The 26,155-nt window shown below is 33.9% G+C and overlaps 1 long non-coding RNA gene across 1 annotated transcript; it reads right to left on the bottom strand.

The window, feature by feature from the left end:
- Positions 1-8,087: 8,087 nt before the first annotated feature.
- Positions 8,088-21,162, bottom strand: LOC146995886 (uncharacterized). Its single transcript, XR_015042856.1, has 2 exons — positions 20,874-21,162; positions 8,088-8,288 (listed from the first exon to the last, which is right to left on the bottom strand). It is a non-coding gene; the product is annotated as an uncharacterized LOC146995886 (long non-coding RNA).
- Between the last annotated feature and the right edge of the window lie 4,993 nt (positions 21,163-26,155).

Genomic DNA, 26,155 nt, shown 5'->3' with positions numbered 1-26,155 from the left:
CCACATTTTTTTAATTCAGAATTTTGATTTAACCCTTTCTTGATTTTTACTTGTGATGGAATCACAAGAACATAGTATGCATTGGGAAGCGACGTTCACTATAATGAATGCTCAAGCTAGTGAAAGTGCACTATGAAACTGAAATGGCTTATACAGCAGTCTATCTCTGCGTCTCCTTTGGAAATTGTCACCATGAATCTGTGTTATTGAATCGTATTCAGAAGTATTAGGAAGCTGGTGACTTCAAAATTGAGCATTTGTTTCGTTGCACCCTGAAACTAGGTTGTAAACTTCATTTATTTTGTAACTTTTCACTTTATTGTACTGTACTGCTTAAGATAATATATAAGCTAGTTTTTATTATGGTGTGTATGCAGTTTTGGTCATCCCTGTACAGTAATCCTGGTGAATGGTTTTCAAATTTAATAGCTTAAAAAAGATTAAACTAATCGTTAAAATCTTCGGTCTGTACAAAATCAGTTGGAAAATAATTTTCAACTGATATTTGATTGAAATGTCTTGAGTAATTTGAGGAAATTTGATTGTTTTTAGTTACAATCGTTGTTACAATTGTTACAATCGCAAATTACACGATAAATGAGAAGATCCTGAAAATGATATAGCCACTCATTCTGCTTTGTTTTGCTGATTAAAGAAAACAATTTTATTATTTCCAAATGTACCGATTTTTATTAATTTTCTGTATTTTACGGACAGAAAAGTATAAAATAAGATATAGTACGAATATTCAAAAATATTCAGCTGAAATATAAAGGCTTGGGAAAGGAAACAAAATAAGCAGATTTTTTAATGAAAGGTGGGTGTAGAAATTGTATGCCGAGGCGATATAACATTCCCAAGTTTCTGCTTCGGGTAGCTTAGTATTTCAACGAATTAAAAATCATATTGCAAGGATATGTAATCATCAACGCACGTGTTACAAAACGTGATACATTCTAAAATTATTTTGCAAGACTTATAATCTTATACCCGTAAACACGTACCCTCGTGTGCTTTAGCGGATCTTAATAACTTAACCAATGAACGTGCGATGTTTTTCTTCTGTTACCCTAGAAAACCTCTTAATTACATTTTTTTTTCATAAGTAACTTTTATTATCTATGATAATCTGCGTCCAGCTGAGGCTACAGACGCAAGCATGCGTGAGCAATTTCTCATTACGACTCACATATATGAAAATTGTTTAATTATTTTCTAAATTTGTTTTCGTTAATATACTGAAATGCTGTTGGGCAAATGTTTGGCAATTTTTTAAGGTGGAGACTAGAACTGGCCTGATGCACTTACATCACTTTAGTTTTGTTTGATTTACAAGCCTTATACATTTGCTGTTCAGATTTTTCCTCACAATTGCGAAAATAAAGGTTGGGTAAGGGTTGGTGGGTAAATATCTATATATATATAAACGTTGAAGCTGCCAAATGCGATGAAAGAAGGAGGTGCACAAATAGACTTTGTAGCAGTTTTATATAGAAATTCCAACGCTGTGAAGCTAACCGTTTTTGAGTCTCGCGAGATACATACGTATATACGTACGTACAGACATTACAAAAATATCGATTTTTGAATAAAGAGTTCTTTATTCTCTCCATACGTACAGATGTCACCAAATATATTTAAAATGGATTCTGGAATGGTCAAAATGTATTTTTCTCCTGAAATCTGAGAACCGAAATTTTTGCTATTACAACGCTCCTTTTATTTCGTACAAGGAAGTAAAAGAGAAGAAAATATAGTTTAATGTTTTAAATAACTGCGTGACTAACAACAACAAACCGACTGACAACTGAATTCATGCTATGAGTATAACAATCAGAACTTGGGTATGTAATGAGCTGTTGGGTTTTAGTGAAAAATAGATGGTATTTATACTATTACTATTTTGCCTTTCATGTTGTTCCCGTTATTGCATTATGCAAAGAGTATAAATTATCTTGAATACAATTAAAGCAATTTGCCAATCTCGATCGTAAAATTTTATTAATAGTAAATTAAAAATTTAGGTCAACATAAACAGGAGGAACGTATTTCTCGTAGTCATATGGCTCTAAATGTATCATTTTATATATTTATTAATCTTAGATTTGACGTAAAACAATCCCAACCTTGCTGAATTTATTAGAACACTGCTTTTTTTTTTATCACCAGAGCTGTAGAAACATGACCAGGTATCTTTCGGAAGCGATTTGTTTGTTAGAAAAATTTATATATATATATATATATATATATATATATATATATATATATGATGACCGTTTGAATTAGTATATTTGTCATTCATGTTTAGAACACACTTGTGAGCTCTTCGTTAGTGTATTGTCTGATTCATATTGCTAGCTTACTAAGATTTATCTGCTTTAGTTGAAATTTTAGAAATAAATGTGGCCACGATACTTATTTATAAAAGATAAATTTGCCTCTTTTTTAATAGCTGCTGTTTTTGCAAACTTTTTGGCTTTTTCTTTGCGGTAATGTCCAGTGTAGCTTTCGATCAATGCGATTTTAGTCTTTATATCATGTGATGAGTTAAACTTGTGTTGGTGTCATTTACAATGCACGATACTCCCATGGTATTTTTAATTCTTCGGCAAAACAGCTTGTTGTCCATTTTAACGTTCTTTATTATTGTGTATTATCGCAAGCGGTCTTAGTGGTGCATGTGTAACAGTACCAAAATTCAAAATCCATGAGAACATGCAATTCAAACATGCAGTAGGTCCCAGCCGACTCTACGCGACAATATGATACGTTAAATACTTATCATTTTTTTGTTTTTAATAATTATACCTAAAGCTGCGGAATGGGTCATTTTGAGCCAATTATAATCACAAGTACTAAATTTGTAATTACGAAAATTTTGCAATTCAACGTTTCCTGGTATGGGAAAAGCTTTTTCAGTCCTCTTTCCATTTCTCAGATGGATGTAAGTAGAACAATACTTCAAGGTGAGTAGATTGTTACTGATAACAGAAGAGCAACTGAGAATTTTGTTGTAGTAGTATTAGCTAGTTTTGCATACCCCATTCCCTTCCGTTATCATTCCGTATTGGAAAAATGCCTATGGTTAGCGTATTCAAGGAATGTTTTCTCTCGGATGTTTTCTGTTTTGGCCTATTGAATGGAATGTGGAGCAGTACTACTATAGCCAATGCGGTAGTCTAATTGGCGCACATCTGGTTCTTTATGACTGCACAACTGGTTGTTCGCATTGCCTTGGATATAGTTTGAGTGTACCAGTCTGTTCGATTTTTGCCACCTTGTTTACACACGGAAATAAAATTGATCTTAGGTGCAAATGGCTGGAAGAAATATGCGTAAATTAATAGTTAGTGAGGCCCTCGAATATATGAGATAACTATCGTAAACGATAATGATGAAGAAATTGTTTCAGCGATGATGACTATGTACCTCCAGATGAAGAAAATATTTCTTCGGATTAAGATAACGTATCTAATTTTCCTGTACAATGTATTAGAAGAAAAAACACTTCTGAGAAGAAAGAACAATGTGTAAATAAACGTAAAACGTGTTCAGATTCAAATCCAGATTAAATGAACTCTGGAAATTTTGTTACAAATGATGGAACGTGTTATGAAAGCATCACCACTGGAAGTTGTATGCGTCGAGGAATTGCTGCACATAATGTTTTCAAAGAAATGAGTGGCCCAACTAGTTATGCAAAGTGAAATATTGAAAATAGCTATACAATTAGTTCATGGAGGCTGCTTATAGATGAGCCTATGTTCCGTCATATCAAAAATTGTACAGAGGAAGAGCTCACCGGCAACTGGGTAAAAAATGAATGTTCTGCAACTTTAGACGAACTAGATGCTTTTATATCAATTTTGTATACTCGAGGTATATACGGTACAAATAATCTAAAGTTTGATAGTCTGTGGTCTTTTGCTTGGGGTCCACCCTTTTTCCGCGATACTATGGCGAGAGATAGATTTAGAGAACTTATAAAATTTCTGCGATTCGACAAAAAAAAACCTACACGATATGAACGCCTTTAAACAGATAAATTCTGTTTCATTGCTGAAGTCTGAAAGAAATTTATTGAAAATTCGATAACTTGCAATATATCAGAACCATATATAACTATTGATGAGCAGCTGTTTCTGTCTAAAGCCAGATGTCGTTTCACGCAATATATGCCAAGTAAACCAGATAAATTTGGTATCAAGTTCTGTCTTGCGGCTGATGTTGATAGTACATACGTCCTCAATGGTTTTCCATATTTGGGTAAAGATGAGGAACTTTCTGAAAACCTATCTCTTTCCGAATACGTCGTTTTGCGTTTGATAGAACCTTTCGAAAATAAAGGAAGAAATATCACTACAGATAAATTTTTCACTACACTAAATCTGCCCCAAATGTTAAAAACAAAGAACACTATTTTAACTGGAACGATGAAACGAAATCGGAAAGAAGTACCTGATATAATTTTGACAGTTTATTAGGGAAAAACCAGCAAAAATGCCTTACTATTGAGTTCTCTTCCCACAGTTGATATCGACAATAATCACCTAAAAAATCTTCCAGAAACAATAGCATTTTATAACTCAACAAAATTTAATGTCGACATTGCCGACCAAAATGGCTCGGAAATATTCTGTGAAGGCAGGATCAAGGAGGTGGCCAGTTCATGTATTCTACAATATTCTTGATCTTACAGGGATTAATTGATGGATTTTATACAAAGAAGTTACTGGAAAAAACTTACGAGGAGAGAATATCTTCAAAAACTCACTGAAGAGTTGCGTAGTGCGTATATTCACAAAACGTACAACTCATATAACAACTTAATGTTAATAATGAATAAATGTCATTGCCAAATAATTACAGCGTACTTTTAGCATAACAAGACGGGTTTTCCTTAATTGGGGTCAATTTGACCCAGCCCGCGGTTTTAGGTTTACCGAAACTGCCGCGGTTCTAGAGTTTTTTAACTCTAGAACTCCGTATCATTATATTTATTACAGACTTCCAATTCTTTTCTTAATAAGGCAATTACTCTTGTATATTGTTGAGATATTTAAATGAGATTTTATTTAATTTGTGTCTCAGTTATTTGCAATTTAACTTTAAGCAAAAGATTTAATAAACGTGAACTATATGGAAAATATTGGAAATATGGTGAAAATTATATTGTGAGAATCGTAAAGGCATCTCGTATCAGATGGCTGGGCCATGTGTTTAGATATGATTACGCATTTCAAACAAAAAATATAACATTTTCGAGAATTGAGACCCACTAGATCACCATCCACTAGATGGATAGATGATGTCGAAGAGCACCCGCTAGATGGATAGATGATGTCGAGCAAGATTTAAGGTTAATTGGAGTTAACCGATGGAAGGCTATTGCGCCGAATGGGGTCAGGTGGAGGAAACTCGGCGAGACCGCCTTGACCTGTAGCAGGCTGTGGAGCTTATGAAGAAAAGATTTAACTAAAAGCCTTAATTGCCAAAAAGTAAAATTAATACATGCATGAAATGCCAGTTTAATCCTTTTCTTGCAGCTCTTTATTGAGAATATGTAAATGTCTATTTAAATCAGTTATCTCTCATCATGTAGCTTCCGGAGTCACACGAGACATGAAAAATGAGCAATACCTTACCGGTAGCTTTGAACCTGGACCTCTCCCATACGAGACGAGACCACTACCGTTATACCACGAAGGCATGCTGGTAGGAGGGTAATAACATCTTGTAGAGTCCAATTTGTGCAGTAAACGCTCTGAAATATGTAAAGCATCGTGCTTTTATTATTCGCGGCATAAAATTGTAAATGAATTCTTTAAACAGAGTTATTTAATCTATTTTTTTCCACTAAAGCATATGATAAATTATTTTTCTCCTTTTAGTGCATTAATTATCCTTTTAAATAAAAGTTTATTATAACAACATTCTTTTAATTATATTTATCCTCGCTGTAAATGTACTATTTCAAGACGGTGTATCACGATGAAATTCAAACTAGAAAGTTAACAATCAAAATTTATATTTTTTATACGTATTTCTAAAATACTGACTTAGCCGTTGAGATTAGTGCCAACAAGTGACCCACCTTGCCCATGTTGTGCTGAAAAATATATGATAAACTGAATTTCAGAATGTGTCCACACGCAAACTAAAATAACATTAGAAAGCTTCTTCACATATCTCTTAATACACTATTCTTTCAAAATGAAACCTTTTTCCTCATATTTTAGGAGGATTTCTTCCTTGAGACCAAGGAAATAAAACTGTGTTAAAAGACATATTATTTTATGTAAATGTACGTATTTGAGCTTAAATGATTGTGAATTTTTTAAATTCAATGTACTATTTTTCAATGAATACAGAAATGCTTTCTAATTTGAGATTTAATAATTCATAATTTTTTTGCTTTACTTTCTATATTAAATTCTAATTCTAATTTCCTTTTGGCTTTAATTTCTAGAAAAAAAGACAAAAAAATATATTCAGTCCGTTTAAAAAATATTTTTAGAAATTTTTTCTCAGAAATTTTAATTATTCCTTGTAAATGGATTAATATTATTCATTCAAAATACGTTGTTATAAGAAAATTTATTATTTGTATTTAGATGGATATTTCCTTAAGTGCACTTATAATAATATTTTGGAGAAAGACGCTTGCCTATTCACCTCTTGCCTATTTTATATTTAGACTACTTAAATTTGATATTTTATTTAGAAATCAAGTTCTCCTTATTATTTATAACAAAACCTTTGAAAACTAATTTCATATATCTTTCAGCCGTATCCAAGCTAAGAGAAGATATTAAGCAAGTTTATTGTAATTGTTTGTATACAGTCGAAAAGCAGAGAAAATCGTGCGAATTTTCAATAAATTTCCTTTTGCGAATTTTCAAGAATAAATTATGTCACATCGAAAATTTATTTTCCGATATTGAGGTTAGAAAAAGTTTGGACAGAAGGAGGGAAGAGTCGAAAACGAATAATACATATGCATTAAATTTTCATAAGTGCCGTAATAATGTAAATAGAGCACATACTATATTAAATAAAACACATTTTTTGGTGCAGGTTACGTAAATGGAAGTAAATATGCTGGGGACGTCATTTTGATGAAAGGCATGGTACTTTAATGTAAAATATTTCTTAAATTATATTTAGATTCAGATGCAATGCCAACAAGTTTATCAAATTCATAGCTTGCGTTGTACTGAAATTAGGAATATAATAAGTACCTTATGTCGACACAATATTATTTTCTTCGTGCCTCTGAAACGGCTGCAAATTCCACATGGAACATGCTATTATTTTGGTTTTTGTGTGTCTTAAACGACTGATTGAATGTGCCTTTGTTATTCAAAGAATAGAAGCAGATTCTTTCATAGAAGCACAACACAGTCAAAATTATCGCCGATTTTCGGGAAAAATAAACAAACATTCAATAGATAATCCTATTTGGGAAGTTGGCAAAATTTCCATTTTCGATCTACGAAAATTATCTATAAGATTCCTCAGTTCATGAATTGAATTTCTCTAAAACGTTTCAAATCCACAACTATTTATCTTCTTCAGTTAAAGATTAATTCGAAATCTTTTCTTCCTAAGGCTTTTATAATTCTGGTATCTCCGTGTTTCACGTTTTCGTAAAAGTATGTAGATGAAATCTGTGATCTCTTTGAATAATGTTGCAGTTTTTTTTTCCTGAAATTTAGGGATCTGTATCCGACGGATGACGTTTTGTTGGAAACTTATTTCAAATTAAAAATTCTCTTTCGCCTCATTTATAATATTATACTGGCGTATCTCTCATTCAATTTAATTAATACGTACTCTGGCTCAATTTTTGTTTAATTTTTCAAATCATCAAGGTGGGAAATGCTGGCTTAGGAACTTGATTTACAAAAGATTAATACAGCAAAACTATAAGTGCAGGAAAGGTATTGTTTTTAAATATTGTCGATTATATCGAGCATAATTCGAAAGCAAAGTATGACTAAAGTTACACTAAGGAAAACAATCGTTGCGGAAGTAATAAATCGATGTTCTGTTGTATATCCATAGTAATAAAATTAAAGGAAATATTTTAGGCCAACATTAGAGTATTTTATTGTTACATATTTTGGAAACACTTGCAAAAGAGAAAATAATTTTTGAAACTTTGACTAACAAGATATAGAATAACAATTCAGCATATATTGGAACATTCCTTTTATCTCTGTAAACAAGTTTTATTGAAGCAGAAGAAATATATTCAGACGTCTTCTCTGAAATCTTTCAAAATCCTGGAAGAAAAACATTAATAATTAGTAAGGTAAAAACTAAAGTAGGTATAGCTATGAAGTAACTAATTTGTATGTTTGAATAATAAAAATATTTGCATTTTTATTTAATGTTAAGCGCACATATTATTTAAATTATTCTTAAATTTTTCTTTTTTACAATGCTGAATATTTAAACTAAAAGTATGATATAAAATGATAGATAACAAAATATTAAGAGTTTTTTTATTAGTCAGAATTTAACATTAGGTTTAGAATTTGCCCCGAATAGTCTCGAAAAACAGTAGAGTGAGAACGTAAAATTCTAAATGCATATGTCTATTTAAGTAGTATAGATTGCAAACTGAGAATATAAGCTTAAATTACGAGATGCCTGTCATATTTAGCATTTACCTTACAAAAACTGTAATGCGGGATCTTCAGTATTTCTGATTCCTGTATTTTAATCCCCAACCCTCAACATACAAGGAATTTTTGCTCACAGTTGCAGTTCAGACTTTCACTTACAGACAACACTGCAATTTCTAAGATATGCTTATACAGTGGTGGCCAAAATTGTGGACACTTTTGGAAATTTTTATGTTTTTGAACTTTGTATTCTTATAGAAAACGTTACGTTTCACAAAATGGAAACTTGTATATATCATTTTAAAGAGAATTTACTACTGAATTCAATACAAAACACAAAATCCAATTATTTGGAATACAAAAAAAGTTAAATGATAATAGTTATTGATATACATTAGATAGTGCAGTGATTAGATGATTGCAGTGAGTTATCAGTACTTAGTAGTGTACCCTTTATTTTTGATTGCAGCTTCACATCGACGTTTCATTGAGCTGACAAGAGTTTTAAGCTCTTCTTTCGTTATTACATGATGCCAGGAAACAATTATAGCCTCAATTAGTTCCCTTTTATTTGATGGGCGCCTTATTCGGACAAGAGTTTTCAAACGGTGCCACAATATTTTGATAGGACAATTTTTGATAGGATTGAGGTCAGGACTGTTTCCTGGCCATGACAACAATTTAATGCTCTTTGTACGAAACCACTCTTTCGATATTTTGGCCGTGTGGCAAGGAGCAGAATCCTGCTGAATAATAAACGAAGCATTGTTGGGAAAGAGATCTCTGATGGAAGGTAGAAGTTTTGGTTCTAGAATAGTGTCAATGTATTTTCTGGCATTCAGTGTCCGATCGATGACATGAAGGTGACCAATACCATCTGCTGAGATGCATGACCAAATCATAACACTAACTGGGTTCTTCACAGTTGCTTGAATGCAGTCAGGATGTAGCTCTTCTCCTATTCTATTATACGTCTTACATATTTTCGCCCATCACTACCGAATAACGATATCTTAGTTTCATCACTCCATATAACTTGTGACCACTGATCATCTGTCCAATTAATGTGTTCCTTTTCCCACTGTAGTCTTTTTTTTTTTTTTTTTTTCTTTTCGTTGCTGAAAATTAAGATAAGGCTTTTTTTCGTGGAATTCTGCCTCTCAGTGCAACATCTGTTAATCTTCTCCTGATTGTTCTTGAACTGACAGAAACACCAGCATCATTCAGATCACTTCTGATGGCCGCTGATGACATTTTTCTATCTTGGAGACATAGGCTTTTTATTCTTCTGTCATCAATAGATGTGGTGCACCTTTTTCGGCCATTTCCTTCTTTGTTTTTTATTGAATTTGTCTCCTGATATCGTAAACAAAACTTTCGGACTCCAGATTTAGTCATTGAACCACCCACCTGTCTTGCAATTTCAGCATAGGAAAGACCACTTTCTCGTAACACAATAATATTACATCTCTTTCTAGGTGTCCAATCTACTCTTTTATTTTATGTCATTCCTTCTTGACTAAATATTAAAAATTTTTACAAAAATTCCTACTTGTAATTGCAGTGTATAAGAAACAGGTCCTCCTTCTACAGAACAAAGCAAAATAATGAATTGTTTCAAGTGCAAACATGATGTCAGAAAAGAAGATAAAGAAATCATAGGCGCTAAGATAAAGAAAAAAGAAAAAGATAAAGATAAAGAAATCATAGGCGCTAAAGTTCAGTAGCAGGATCTACATAGCACAACGAGCAGAGGTCGCGGTTACATTAGCGTTCACCCACCTCAGTGCTGTAACTGAAGAATCCTGCTGGATTTCTTTTGTCCTTTGCTGAAATTTCATAGAAGTTATATCCACCTAAAATTATCTTTCTTTCGTCACGTTTATATCGTTAAATTTTTACTCCATCATCATTCTGATTTTGCATAAGGGTTAAAATTTAATTTTTAAATCTGCCGGTGACATGTAAAGAATGACATTTCCCGTTTGGAAACGAATATTTTTAAATTTTATTTTAACGAATATTTTCCATTACATACATGCTAAAGATATGTTTACTTCAGTTTAATTGCATTTATTATCTAATTTTACCACTGATGTTCTTAGTAATGGGTCCAAAAACAAAAACAAAAAAAAAAAAAAAAAAAAAAAAAGGAAAGAAAGAAAATGTACGTTTAAACGAAGACCTACCGAAGGAAACTCCGTTTAATGAAAACACAATGAGCAATTCCGTTGTGCGATAAAATATATTCAAAATTTTCTTTAAAATGTTCAGTAAGCCATGGTGAAGGTATAGATGTTAAACTTCATATCAATAGTAACAAACATAAAATGTCAAACTCTATTGCCGTATCTAGTTCGCCAAAGAATTTCTTCAAACAGGAGAAAATTGGTTATAAGGATGAAGAATTAGGCTTAAGTAGAAGGTACTTTTGCATACCATACTATACGCCACAACCATAGCTTTATATCTATGGATTGTACGTCCATTCTGCTTCAAGCGGAATTTGGGGCTAAATTTATACATGCGCAAACCAAAACTGAAGCAATAATATTAAAAGTTTTTATGTTTTACGCTTAAAGAGCGTTGCACAATGATTTGTAAAAAATATTCACTTGTTTCAGTCTGAACTGATGCATCTAATCACAAGGAAATAAAACATTTGGCAATACTTGTTAGATTTATAGAAAGGAGTTAAGGAGTTAACTTTTAGAATTGAAATCCTTACTGGCTGAAATATCCAATATTGTCAGAAACTATTTAACTAACTGAAGAACATAATTTAAAAGAAAAAGTTATCGGTATTTGTCCCGATAATACGAATTCTAACTTTGAACGAGCTGACGGACGTGGAGAAAATAATTTCCTTGTTAAACTGAAACGAAACCTTAATCATGGTTTAATTGAAGTGGGATGGACAGCGCATATTATCCGGATATGCGCATATTATCCGGATGGACAGCGCATATTGAATTTTAGAATGAAAATAACATTTGATTGGTTCTCAGAACAAGAACAGTGATTAGCCAGGAAAGCTAGACATTACAAACCACTTCATAACTGTGCTTTTTATTTATATTAAAATACATATAACTTTTTTTGTATTGCAAATAATTTAATTTTGTGTTTTCTATTGAATTTAGTAATAAATTCACTTTTAAATGATATATACAAGTTTGCATTTTGCGAAACGTAACATTTTCTATAAGTATACAAAGTTCAAAAACATAAAAATTTCCAAAATTGTCCACAGTTTTGGCCACCACTGTATATACTGTTAGAGTAGAAAACATTGAACAATCTCTGCAACATGGCATTTTTATTTTATTATTATTATTATTTCTTGTTCCGCCTTGAGACACTACACGGAAGGGAAGGATGCCTTCGTGGAAGACTTTCTAAGGGGAACTGTCTCGTATGAACACGTTACACATGAGGGAAACCACGAAACCGCCCATGCAGCCAGCCCGTTCCAGCTACAAGATCCATAGAACTATCAACAGGGTGCCTCTAACACTATGTTTTTCATAACACACCATACAAAGAAATCGATTGGACATAAATCCAGTGAACATGGTGGCAAGAAACAGGTCCACCGCGACCAAGCTATTGACCTCCAAACTTTCTGCTTAGGTAAGCACGCACAGCATTTGCGAAATGTACAGGAGCGCCGTCATGCTGGAACCACATTTGCCGGATAATACCATCAGGAACCTCGTTCGGAAGATCCGTTAACACAGTCTGAAAAAATGTCATATTCCTCCTAAGTATTTCCCGAGACTATGAAACCTCACCTACTAATGCTCTAAACGTTATTTCAGGACTACCGTCCTTGCATCTCTTAGCTCAGCGCGGTAGTGCAGTAGTGCGAGTGCTCCGACTCAAAGAGACTATAAGTTTATGGGATAGGAATTATGTTTATACTGACTATGAGCAAAGCATTCCAAAGCCACCTTGTCATCCGGACGAATTCAACACTTCGATTAACTGCAGGTTCCCAATATGGTTCAAAGGCACTACAATCTGTACCGACGGTTCCGAAGGGGAATATTTAAAAGGTAGCGGATATTGTGTTCTATATGGGAACCAGATCTTAAAAACCTGGGAAAGAAAGCTTAGGCAGTGTAACTCAGTTTTTCAGGCTGAACTGATTGCATTAAAAGCTGCACTTGTCTATGCACTGGAAAATAACTATTCCAGTACTTATTCAGACTCAGCATCTTGCCTTCAGGCAATCCAAGGCACATGCAGTAAAAATCCACTCGTCAAGGCCATATGAAAACTCTTAACAAGAACACCAAAATACTATAGGCCTGAACTCTAGTGGGTACCTGCCCCCACCGGAATACTGGGTAATGAAATTGCAGATGCAATAGCCAAACAAGCAGCAACTGACCCCCCAAGTTCGCACACATGACGTGCCTCTCCCGGGCTCGTTCTTAAAAGCTGAGCTCGAGAAAGAATTACTGAAGCGTTGGTAACATCTGTGGGAGACAGAGGTCACCGGAAGAAGAGTATACAGATTTTTTCCAAAACTCTGCCAGCTTCTAAAAAGTGATTCGCTCAGTTTATAACACTCAGTTTCTTACAGGGCATAGTCCCTTCATGACTTACTTGCATCGCTTTAGACGACGCGAAAAGGCCATTGCTCATGCGAGATGGCAGGAGATTCGGATCATTATATGTTCGTTTGCAGAAATACTGCAGAACATCATCTTAGGCATCCAGTAGCGGACCACACCCAGGCATGGGCCGAAGCTACTTCGAAAAATCGCTATACATTGAAACGCATATGCGATTGCGTAAATATTGCACGCAAAATCACAGACATGGAGTAATTCTCAGCTGCCATCCTCGTCACCAGCACAGCCCCCGTGTGCTTTGTACCTGTAGTGAATTTATTTTATCTTAAGTTAACGTTTTCTGATTTTTCCCTCCTGTTTATACTTATCTCCCTTGAACTGTAAATCCTGAATTGTGAACCTTGAATTGTGTATTTTGCCTTATTTTATGTATTATTTTCACTGTTTTGCCTTATTTTATTTACGTATTATTTTGCCTTTTTAGCATTTTATTTTTAGTATTTTTAGTATTGCTATTAAGTATTTTGCCTTATCTTTGTGGATCCTATTGTAACCACCTATACGTAATTCAGCAAATATGGAACTGAAATTGTTTTCCTCACCTGCAATGCACCCTTTTTCCATCACTGCACTACCGTCCCGCCCAGCATTTGTCTACACCACCCCTAGCACTCGTCTTGAGCACAATATGTACCCAAGTGTGTTATGTGGACCAAGTTAACTCCGTCAGCGGGGCTATCTGGCCGATATGCTAACTGCCCCAGTGGATCGGCTGCCTAGCTGTCGGTGGAAAGAAAGAAAGAAAGGTACTTGGTACTGTCCGAACGAGACGGTAATAAATATAGGAACAGCAAACAGTCATCGACAATCCCAATCCACACATCGACAGTAAAACGTTGTTGCGAAGCTCCCAGGTCTTGTAACGTGAGTGTTCTGATGATGCAAATTGTCTGCATTGCAGACACTCTCTCGAGTGAAAAACGCTTCATCGGTGAAAAGAACAAACGTGTCTGCATGAACCAATGGCAAAAAATAATGATCGTCTTGGGATGAGCGTCTACTGCCACTAATTGCACTCTTTGCAGATACGACGGATGTAGTCTCTCATCGTGTAATTTACGCGACGCTGTTGCATGCGAAATTTCAAACTGCCAAGTCATATCTCGTGTTCTAGCACCAGGCTGTACGTCGATTTCCTGCAGGACAGCTTCCTCTACTGCTATTCGTGCCGTACGAAAGCATTATGAGTATCCATTAAAATTTGCTCAGGAATAGGTTTAATAGATTTAATCTTTAAGTCTGCATGTATAATTGTATTTCTCACAAACCAACGCGCGTTGGTAATATTTCTGAAGATTTTATTCTGTAAAATTTCTAATTTTTTCTTATTTGCAATAGCCCAAGCCGGCGCAGCGTAGAGCATAACAGGCCTGATTAATGAAAAGTACAAAGTGCGCTTTAATTTACGCTTAGCTTTTATTTCCTTCCAATTAGGTTATACAAAGACATGAAAACATCGTTTGCTTAATTAACTTGGTAATTGACGTGTTCTTTAAAGGTGAGTCGATCATCTAAAATGACACCTAGATACTTCGCAGAGGAAGAGTCTGGGATTTTCTCGTTAGCAATCTCAATATCTGAATTTGTGTTCCTGTTCTTCGGTAACGACAAACTGTACGATTTTACATTTAGAAGTATTGATTTTAATTTTCCAAAGCTGACACTAGGCGGCAACAATGTTCATATGGAACACGGAATTGTAGGTTGTCTAGAGCTGTTTGAGGGTTTCTGGATTCAGAAAATATCATAGTATCATCTGCGGATTTCAATGTTTTAGCATTTAGTGGGTTTGGCAGGTGATTTATGAATACATTAAATTATTTTGGAGGGATAACTGACCCTTGTGGGACCCCACTTTCAGTAATTTTTTTCTGAGAGAGAGCATCTTCAACCCGAGCTTGAAAAGTCCTCCTTTTTAGATACGAGGTAATAAGTTTAACAAAGCTGACTGGAAACATGAAGTTGTTTCGTTTATAAATTAGGCCATAGTGCCAGACCTTGTCGAATGCTTTCTCGAAGCCTAAGATACACGCTGCTACTCCATTCTTGTGAAAAAATGCTTTCGAAATGTACTCGACAAGGTTTAACACTTGATGCGTAGTGCTATGGTGGTTTTGAAATCCAAACTGCCCCGGGTCAATTAGATATAGTCTTTTTAGCTGGCTTCTGAATGATTTTACCTTGGTTTTAACTATGGTGATAATTATCGAATGCTTCCACTGAGAGGGTAGTAGCAAGTCCTAATGCGCGCATGGAAGATGTTAGTGAGTTAAACTATGCACCTAGGAAGGAGGGCTTTCAAGGCACGGTTGTTAATGGCGTCATAACCACGGCCTTTACTAACATTAAAGTATTTTGTGATATTACGAACTTCTTTCGGGGAGATGAATGCAACGTAATTTAAGTTTTCTCTACTTTTGAGTATATTCAAGGTGTTTTTCACTTGTTCTTCATGTTAAGGGCCGGTCGGGGGGTTTGGCCTAAAGGTATCTCCGAGGTTTTTTGCGAATACATTAGCTATATCCTGTTCTGAGTTGTGGATGGTCTCCACGTGATTAATTGGAGCGATGTTATACGTCGTTTCCCTCCTCATAGCATTTACGATTTTCCAGATTGAACTGTTAGCTGTGTATAAGTTTTTTTTGAACCGTCAGAACAAAATTCAATTATATCAGCCGTAATTCTCCTGTTAAGGTATTTTATGATTCTTTTTAAAGAGGGATCTAGGGTAAAAATTAGCCTCTTCCTAATTCTGTTTCTCTCTTTGCTTGTGTTAATTACATCGTCCGGAAGATTATTAATTTTGTTATTCTTGCAAACATATGATGAACTTTTAATTGCGTTTTGAATTTTTGAAGTGAGTCAATTAACCGGACTTTCGATATTTCCACAGTCTTTAAGAGGAGGGGGGTTCAGTGCATATTTCTTTGTTTTTCTGCAAAGCTGTTCCAGTTAACTTTAGTGAGTTCTTTTGGAGGGGTCGGGATAAATCCATAAAAATCAAAAACTACGGGAAAATGTTCTGAAGAGAGCTCTTGCTTTACCTTCAAGTAAGGAGACTGAGCAATATTTTTCAGGAGAGCGATATCTTTATTGTGTCTCCATTATGTCTGTAGTAGTTAGTATAAGCATTTGATGCTACGAGTTTGACATTATTAGCATTTATATATTTTCAAAGAAATCTTCCGTTTCTGTAGTTTTTTTGGCTTCCCAGGAGTGATCTTTTGTATTTAAGTCTCCTGCGAGTATCGCAGGAAAGTTCGTCGACATGTAGGAGATCGAAGTCCTGTATATTCATGTCTAATGGTGGGTTGTGAGTTGCGATAATTAAGAAGTTTTCTTTCGTTATGTCATACTGTAATTTCAATAGCTTTGTTATTTTCGTTAAGAGTTTCAAATCTGTTACTTTGCGAAATATCTGGTGGTGGGGTAGATTCGGTATTTTCCGCTGTTTTCTTTGGCGTTTGGCAATCGTTCTAATTTATTGTTTTATCATCCTGTTTTAGAATTTGCGAGCTCCGATATGTTCTGATTGCTTGCTAAAATTAATTGATTTTATTGAATTTCTTTTTCTTGTAGCTTTGAACTTATTTCTATCACTGGTGTGTGGGGGGGGGAATGTCTTCATAGACTCAATACAGTTTAATTTATCGGCGGTTTCATTTTCTAATTTGAGTGAAACTTCTTTTGGGTTAGTTGGAAGCTGAGGATTAAGATATTCTTTCGAGATAGCTTCTGTTAAATTAGGAAAAATCTTTCTGTGTTTGTTAACTATTGCTGCAAATTTTGAAGGGGAGGGTTTGAATTTCGTAATAATTAACGGCTAATTTTTTAAGACTTCCTGTGCTTTTCTTTTTTCTCTCGGATTTACTTTTCTTAGTAAAAATTAGAGTAGGAATTATACTTTGAAGCGTCGGGTCATCTGAAGCAATTACAGACATACCTTTGTATGTAGTCAATTTTCCTGAATAATTCGAATGAGTAGAACCATTATCGCTATCATAATCGTTGAAAGTAGCATACCAAGGAATTATGCCCCTATCAGGTGGTTAGATATTACCGGCCATATCGAGGAGAACATGCAAAAATAATATTTACCAAAAATCAAGAAGAGCAGTCTGGGACTCGCGCGTCGCAAGAGAGAAACTACCGTCATATGACAGGAAAATCGCTCTCTCAACAAGATCTTTTGGATCGCTTTACTTTCGTCCCATTAGCATTCGTGACGTTTTTCTACTTCCTCGAATCCTTATCCTTTTTCACTGATTTATTCGGTTCTGGTTTATTTTTAATTTCCTCGCGGTTTAAGGCGGGTTTTTTATTCTGCGTAACAAGATTTATTGCTTCTTGTGCTTCTTGGTTCATAGTAATTGCCTCAAATTGTACGTCTAAATCTTTAGCCATGATATTGAGCATTCGCGTTTTTTCATCAGGTGGATTGGTTGAAACGTCGGCCTGCAATTGGTCATGGTATTTCTTTAGTTAAAAAAATATAGCAATTTTTTAATAGAAGCCTCTCTCCTTTTAGAAAGACGTGGAGCTTACACTCGAAGGTGTAGCAAATTCTTTTGGTTCGCTATCGGCCCAACTCATAATGCTATTCTGCTGGCATGGTGGGTGAGGAGAAAAATTTCATACTGACGTACGAGCTATCAAGTTGTTACTCAGCAAGAATATTCCGCCCTGTCTCTCAGAATGATGATCGACTGCACTCGTCAAACAGCTCTGCTTACGTAAGGGAGTTGTGAACGCACAGTGCGCTCTACACCACCATGCTTTCGTCTGCGTCTATGCTTTCCTATGTGAAATCTCCTTCTTTTCTTAGTCCCTACCTTTCCACCAAATATTGATGATAATTTCTGAACCACCCTATTTAATTATTCATTTAACTGGAATCCATTCGATTTCGTTTTCATTCAATAGCAATTGCGCATGTAAACAAAATCTATATATTTCTAATCTTGTTGTTATTTAAATTGTCATTTCAAGAGATGGGAAGATTAATGTCCTTTTCCTCTCTTAGCTTCTTTTGCTGGTTTCTCAGTTATATGCGTTCTACATGTATTTTTCACTGTATGTCAGCGCTAGCTTGGGAACTCAGTTGGAATGTAATGATTGCTGAAATACTTGCTAGTTCTTTTCTATTTTTTTAAAAAAATAATACATTACGATCCACCGCTCATTGCATTTATGCTATATCGAAATCTATAAACACTATATTAAAACAAATACACAGCTAAAAATTATTGGCGGGCCGTATAAAATTCCTCTGGAGACCGTATGCTCCCCGCGACCAGCAGGCTTGAGAGTACGGCTTTATTTGATCTTCTAATGCGAAGTTCTCATGAGATTTTGTTCAGGACTTCAGACAGACTGGCAAAAATAGTTAGCAACCTTGGCTACCTAACAGTATAATCTGTGGAGTGTTTAATACAATATTTATATACCCACATGGAAGAAACAAAGTAAGATGGGAAGAATATTAAGGAGTTAGTCATACTCGTATATAATTCCTAAATAAATATGTTAATCTATTTTTTTATTTCTAGTATTAGTTCAGCAATATGAAAAACTAAATATAGATATGAAGTTTATATAAAAAATGTAAGTTCATGGAAAGAGAAATCAGTTAATGAAGTATTTTATGAAATTTGTTTAAGCCATAACCTAAATTCCTTAGTTAAATGGATAGTAAGCGCAAAGTTTTAAAAATACCTTCACCGTCTTTAAGACAGAGAATTATTTTTACGAATAAATTGAACATGAGAGCAGTCGAAGCATTGATTAAATAACTTCTACATCTGGAAAAGAATAGAACATTATTGCTTCCTCTTGATTTACTTGTCTAGCAAACGGAATAATCTGGCATGATTTTATTTTAAAAATATAAAATCCATACCAGCGCATGATAGAAAAAAGTTATAGCAATAAAAGTTTCTATGAGAATCTGTTTTAAATTCTCCACAGAATCCTTTCAATGCACTAGGAAATTTAAATATATGAAACCTCTTTTAATTTAATTAATTTTTTTATCTATAATTTGCTTATGCGAAAGAATTTTGTTACTGTACTACAACAAATAGCATTAATTATATTAAAGAAAGTTTTTCACCTGGTGAAACCGATTTAGTTTCTTTCTTAGTCCGTCCTTTTTTCGTGGTCTGCTTTCCTACTTTTGTAATTGAAAATATTAATGGTCATCAGTGAGCTTTTGATAATCATGAACAAAGTCAGTTTGGACTCCAGTTACGCATCTTAGTGCAAGAAAACAAAAACAGCTTGCATTACAAATTTATGACTGACAGAGATCCTCCGTATTTGGGAAAAGATTTGCTTAATCAAGCAACCGCCAGAGAATTAAATGCGTCGCAGCATTCGTTGTAATCTAAATTAAGAAATTTATGATAAAATCGGGCAGTGAAATATTCCAAAGATTTTAATAAGTCATTTCTTTTAGATGAGGTTTCGTTAAGCAAACCAAAATAATTTACAAAGAATTTCAAAAAGAGACTAACTACGAGGCTTTCTAAACGTAACTAACCTCACCGCGTTTTACACTACCGCTGATAATTCAGCAAACTCTGAATATTACGTCGAAAGATTAACAATTTCCGAGGCAAGCACACAGGCCGAAATGCGTGGTTCTTCAATTTCTGACTAACTACCTCCGCGCTCGTGAAGTAACAAAGCACACCTTCGAACTCGTTTCCTTTCTATTTAACTCAGAATACTTCCGCTGATACTTTGAATCCTTGCGCGTTCTACTAAAATTTACATACTCTGGCATTGGCAGTTCCAGGGGAAAGTAAGGCTTGACAGTAAAGATAGTTTAAACTTAAAATAAATGTTAGTTAAAATAAATATAAAACCTACAAGTCTTAAAATATGAAACAAAAAGTACTTACTTCGAATTACAAATAATATATATATATTGACCTACGTAATAAAAAAGTGATTTATTTGTAAAGAATATATTTACAAAATTATATGTATAGAGTTCCGAATTACCAACTTCGAAATGCTGTCACCTTAACTAAATAAACAATACAATGTAAAACCTATTGAAATGACTAAGAATCATGTGTTTGCTTATTTGAGAATTAATGAAATGTGACACGCTTGTTCGTCTTAATTGGTAATACTCTCGTCTGTTTTGCTGAAACAGATTAAAAACACGCTATATTTCTCATCCTAGAAGATCTTAGTCTTAAAACAAATTTAACTTACAAAAGAGGTTTTCATCTTTTTACCAACTATTTGTCTTCATCAGATGAAGATAAAAAATGTGTAACAGAACTCCTTAACTGTAACCGAACTCTTTTATTGAATGCCATCTTAGTGGCGAAGAGGAGCAATCGTCAGTCAACCTCGAGCCGCGGTGATGATAAGTTTCAATGTATTAGATGTCTCTGTAATTTAAATGTTTGATGATTCATTTTTATGTATATTTTGTTTGCACCCGTTCCTGCGTGCTCTATCAATAAATACTATTAGAGCTGGCCGGCGTCAGTGTTTATTGAGGAACGACTACATCACAAATTGTTGTATTTAAAGATTTACGAAATTACCTAAGTACATACAAACACTGCACACTTACCTAAGACATACCAGAATTTATTTTCAAACAGGAGCCATAGGCTGAGGTTTTGGATCCGGGTCAGGCATAGCCTGGATGATAGTCAACGCTGCCATCGCCAGGACTGCGAGGAAAACTAGACTTCGTCTCAGAAACTCCATTATTTAGATGCACAAAATTAATCCGTATAAATATCTTACCTTGAGGTTGTCCTTTTATACTAAACTTGAGCTCGAAAAATGCGCAATATCATAAGACTAATTAAAGACAATGCAAGAGAATTCATACTAAACGCGAAGTGATTTGTGAAATATCACGTCTGCTGCAAGAAATTGCAGATCTTTATTAGAAATTTATTCAAACAAAGGGATGTTTTTAAATACCAACGGGCGATGATTTGTTTATTTGGATGACTCAACACAGCTTCATTATTTCACATCCCAAACAAATATTTTTTTTAGGAAGACAAAATGCAAAATCATCTGAGATGAAAGTAAAATTATCATTTTTTTTTTTTTTTTTTGTTTTTTTGTTTTTTTTAATTTATATGTGAAATTTGAAATTCTCTTAAAACAATTAAAGCCATCCTTCTTAACAGCCTAGCTCTTGAAAGAGCTTAAACTAAATATGGCCCTAATTTAAAATTTTCTCAAATCTGAAAACATAAATTGTATTGAATCTGTGCAAGCTTTCGAATTTCGCAGATGCTTCATATAATAATAAGAAAACATACTTTTACTCAATATTAAAAAAGTTGAATGAAAAAATTTTGAAAGCTGTATTTGACGAAAAGCAAATTTTAAAAACACATTTCTTAAATGCTCTTATAGAAAGATACCAATAAGATTTCACAGATATGTATATAATTAAAACACCTGAATCTTGAGATTAACTTGATAAGTAAAAATTGAAAAAGGTATTTTAATATTAGTTAAAATTCTTTTCATTTTTAAAAAAATCTTTTAAAATAAACGCAAAGGAGAGGCAGTTAGTTATATCAAGTATTAATATAGATAAATGTTAATGCAGTACTTTGCGTTCTGTTAAAAAAATTTAAAATTCGGCACTCAGAACGAGTCGAAAATTATACTCGTTATACATACTTTCGAACTTGCAATATTTCCGATCTTTTTTTAAAGAACGCGCTTCCTTTACAGTAAATAAATCTAAAATTTCCAAAGTTTTGAATTATAAGAGTTAAAAATTTTGAATTCAATCCTAAAATGATTTGGAAGATTTACAACATGACTGAACATTCGATTTATCGAATCAGGAATCTCATTCATATTCCAAGGATTCAGGTATCTAAAATTTTATCCTTTAATTTCAGTGGTCTCATACTTAAACACTATACGGGTTGCATGCACGACCTAAAAGAAGCTGGGAGGCAGGTACTGTTTAAGAAAATTGTAAACAATAAGTAAATTTTAACTCCATTTCAAAGTTCGCTACTATGTATTCATGAAAAACCTATTCAAACTGCGTCAATAACGGTGCAGCGTTTATTTATTTTTTTTTTTTCAAATAGTTTTCTTTATATATATTTATTTGTCATAGTTATTATTTTAGGAAATTTTTAAATTTTTATACTTTTATTTTAATTGTTTGTGTTGCATTGTCTCTTGAGATAATTGTTTTAAAATTTTCTACTTATTCCTTCGAACTGAGCATTTTCAATATATTTATTAATATAAATTTTCCAGAATTTGATTTTATTTATTTGAATTGCGTTTCTTTCCGAAGAATATTTTGTAACCTAGACTATGATGCATTTGAAAACTGCATATATTAAAAGAGAAATTACAGTAAAGCACAGTTAACACGCCTTTCAATGTTCCGTTCAGAAAAGAAATACATAAATAAGAGAGATGTATAACGGACATTTTAACATAGGATGACTTGCATGCACTGCTTTAAACAATTTAATCATTGTGCCCATTGCTTTACACAATTTAATCCTACATTTGGTTTCTTAAAATGTTATTCATATTTTAGTCAAATATTTTATTTTTGAAATCGCAAGAATCAAATATCATAAGATTAAAAAGTTTTAAATTAAAAAAAAGTAGACATATTAAATTTTACGCAAAAATTTATTTTTTCTTTTCTTTCTCTTCAGGCATTCTACTTTATTCTTGCTCTTTTTCTTTAGGCATTCTGCAAGTATATTAAAAAGCATCCAACTTTTTTAAATAATCTTGGTATTTCTGACAATCATTTTAAATAAAGTTATCGCCTTCCATTTCATAAAGGCCCACAAACGGCCGAGCGGTAGAGAATCTTTGAACACTAGTAGTTCACTCCGGGGTTCGAATCCCGGTAAACGGGCTGGTTACAAGGGCGTTTTCGTGGATTTTCTCATGTGTACCGTATATGCTAGCTGGTTTCTCTTAGAAAGTTGATCACGAAGTATTTGGTCAGAGCCTTTATCAGTCTTTAGAGGCTAAACATTTGAAGGTATGAGATGAAAGGAAAGTCTGGTTTCATCAAGAGGTTTTGGTTTATTTAATTATGCCTAAGGGAAGAGATGCCTTCGTGGAGGACTTTGTAAGGGAAACTGGCTCGCATACACGTCACATATTGGGAAAACCACGAAAACGCCCATGCAGACAGCCCGTTCGCGGGATTCGAACCTCGGACCGAACTACCAGTGTTCAGCGATTTACCGCTCAGCCGCTGTTTCATCAGGAGGAAAAAAAAACGTCTTTAGGTGACATCCACATACATCATTGGATAAACTCCTGAATCTTCAAATAATTCGACTGAGAAAATCATGGGATTCTCCATTTATGATACGATATGATGTTCTATAACGTAATTTAAATTTATACAACCATATAGTCTACAACCAGTCGCTCTTCACTTTAATCTGTAATGATATCATTTTTGTCTTTTCTGTTAACACAAGCTCAATTGATGGTATTTGGTGGTGGTGGTGTACATGTCTAAGTGTTTTCTCTTTGAACACCTAAATTCTTTGAAGTATCCTGAAGGTATATTCAAAAGCGTCCAACTTTTTGAAACATCTTGGTATGTCTGACAGCCAAATTTCCCTGCAAATTTTTGCTTACTTTTCTCCCTAATTTTCTTCTTTCCTTCTACAGTTATTTTCAGTGCTCACACACACAAAAAAAAAAAAAAAAAAAAAAATTAGATTTTTCGATTCCTAGACTTCCATAAATTTTGCATTCTTGTCAATTTTTTTAAAATATCAATTGCATTAACTGCGTTTCAGCTGAAGACAGCTTTTCATTTTCTAGACATTTTAACTATAAACAAAGTATAGAGCAAAGTCCAAAGCATAAATATTTTAATTAAAAGATTTTTGCTAAATGACAAAAAATAAAACAGTCCAGCAGGGTTTATTCTGTACCACCGAGTAACCCGATTCTTATATCGGCTGAAACAATCTAAATCATATTAAAGATCATGTTTTTTATACAATCTATAACGCGAGAGAAAAATTAGCTTCTTAAAACATTCTTTCTAAGAGGATTAATATAAAATATTATATTTAAATATATATATTTTTAAAGCTGGGACTTGAACCAAACTGTCAGACTTTTAAAGTTTAATTTACATGTTAGTTATAATTAAAGTTCCAATTTGAAATGGTCATAAAAGGAAAACTACCGGACCAAATGTTATCAAACTTGGGAATCGTGTAAAGGAGGTTATGAGAATTTATTTTCGGTGGAAAAAAAAGAGTTCAAAAACTCACCACCAGTGGAAAAATGGCGCTGTATACAATATTGGTAAATGAAATAAGACATGAAAACATCTGTTTAAAATGTGTTTAATTGTTTCCGAAACGTGTTACAAAGCATGTTCAATGTAGCGTACAGCATTTTCCGAGAGCAAGTTAAATCCTGTTACTGCATTCTTAACAGCAGTTCTTAGCATATCAGGAGGAATGTTACAGACATTTTTCATTTCTGCCAAATTGTTTAGAATATCACCATAAACAGTGCTTTTGAGATAACCCCATAGCCAAAAGTCACAGAGATTGAGGTCTGGTGGGAAGAGGGGAATTGTCGATCTATAAGACGTTCATTCGCGAAATGTTTCCTAAGTAGCTGTGCGACACACGTGAGGTGGGGCCCAGCCCTGCATAAAAATCGTAGTATCTAAAATGCCATGTTACTGCAGTTCCATGCAGTTCATGTATCACGAAACATTTTAACATTGACTGTAAGTGAGCTGCAATCACAGTGGTCCAGCTGTCGCCTGCTCTTCAGAGAAAAATGTTTCAGTTATAAAACTAGCTGTCATTCAACACTAAACGGTGTGGAATGACTGCTATGCAATCGAATGCAGTAGAAGAATGCAATGGCACTAGATAGATAACATGAGAGATTTCTTTGGCCCAAATCGATTAAAAGCGTTTTGAATCAAAATCTTCATGTTTTAGGGCCGAACTCAGGCTTCAAAAATTACAAATTAGCGATCTGTAAGAAAACGATTTGCAGATTGTACGCACTTGTGGGAGTGATTTGCGATCTCACATTTTCTAATCGCTAATTCGTGGTTTTCACGGACGAAATTCTCACTTACAGGGATGGCGCACTCGATATTTATCGAATTTAACGTCTTTAAATGGTAATTTGCCTACTTCAAAGTTTCTTAATGGTATACAACATATTAAACCCGTTTAACAAAAGGTTAAGTTAGATTCCGACCTATATTTCGTTTAAAAATATTGCATACAGCGCCATTTCCCCCCTGGTGGTGAGGTTTGGAACTTCCTTTTTTTGGCGGAAAATAAATTCCTATGACCTCCTTTATACGATTACCAGGTTTGATAACATTTGATCCAGTAGTTTTCGTTTTATGACCATTTCCATGTGGAACTTTAATTATAACCACTCCGTATATTATTAAATTTTCATTTGAAGCTATGCGTTATATGTATACCCTACGTAAATTTTTCGCTTTTATGGAAAAATAAAGAATCGAAGCAAATATACTTAGGATAATGGACAAAAACTGAAAACATTTCCCCTCCCTTCGAAAATAAAATATTGAAATTCGACCTTGAATTTATTGGGTAATCGAAATACTTAATTTGACTTATCTTCTAAGTCCTAGTTCCGACAACAATTCCGAATTACTTAAGCTGAAGTAAAAGATTTAGTATATATTCACTGTATGTTAATAAAGTAATCAAAGTGTAATAAAAATAGATTATAGAATTTACGCTGATGCAACGTTTTGTCTGACTGCACAACATGTAATGAAAGAGAAGGCTTGTAGAGATCTGTTTTTGACATGCCTCTAAAATAGATGTCATACTCCTTTTGTCT

This window comes from Stegodyphus dumicola, chromosome 8, assembly GCF_044657685.1.
Source record: "Stegodyphus dumicola isolate Sdum_Otavi_A_Nest chromosome 8, ASM4465768v1".
Lineage (NCBI taxonomy): Eukaryota > Metazoa > Arthropoda > Arachnida > Araneae > Eresidae > Stegodyphus > Stegodyphus dumicola.
The sequence above is the reverse complement of the archived record's forward strand: the minus strand, read 5'-3'. Positions and strand labels throughout refer to the sequence as shown.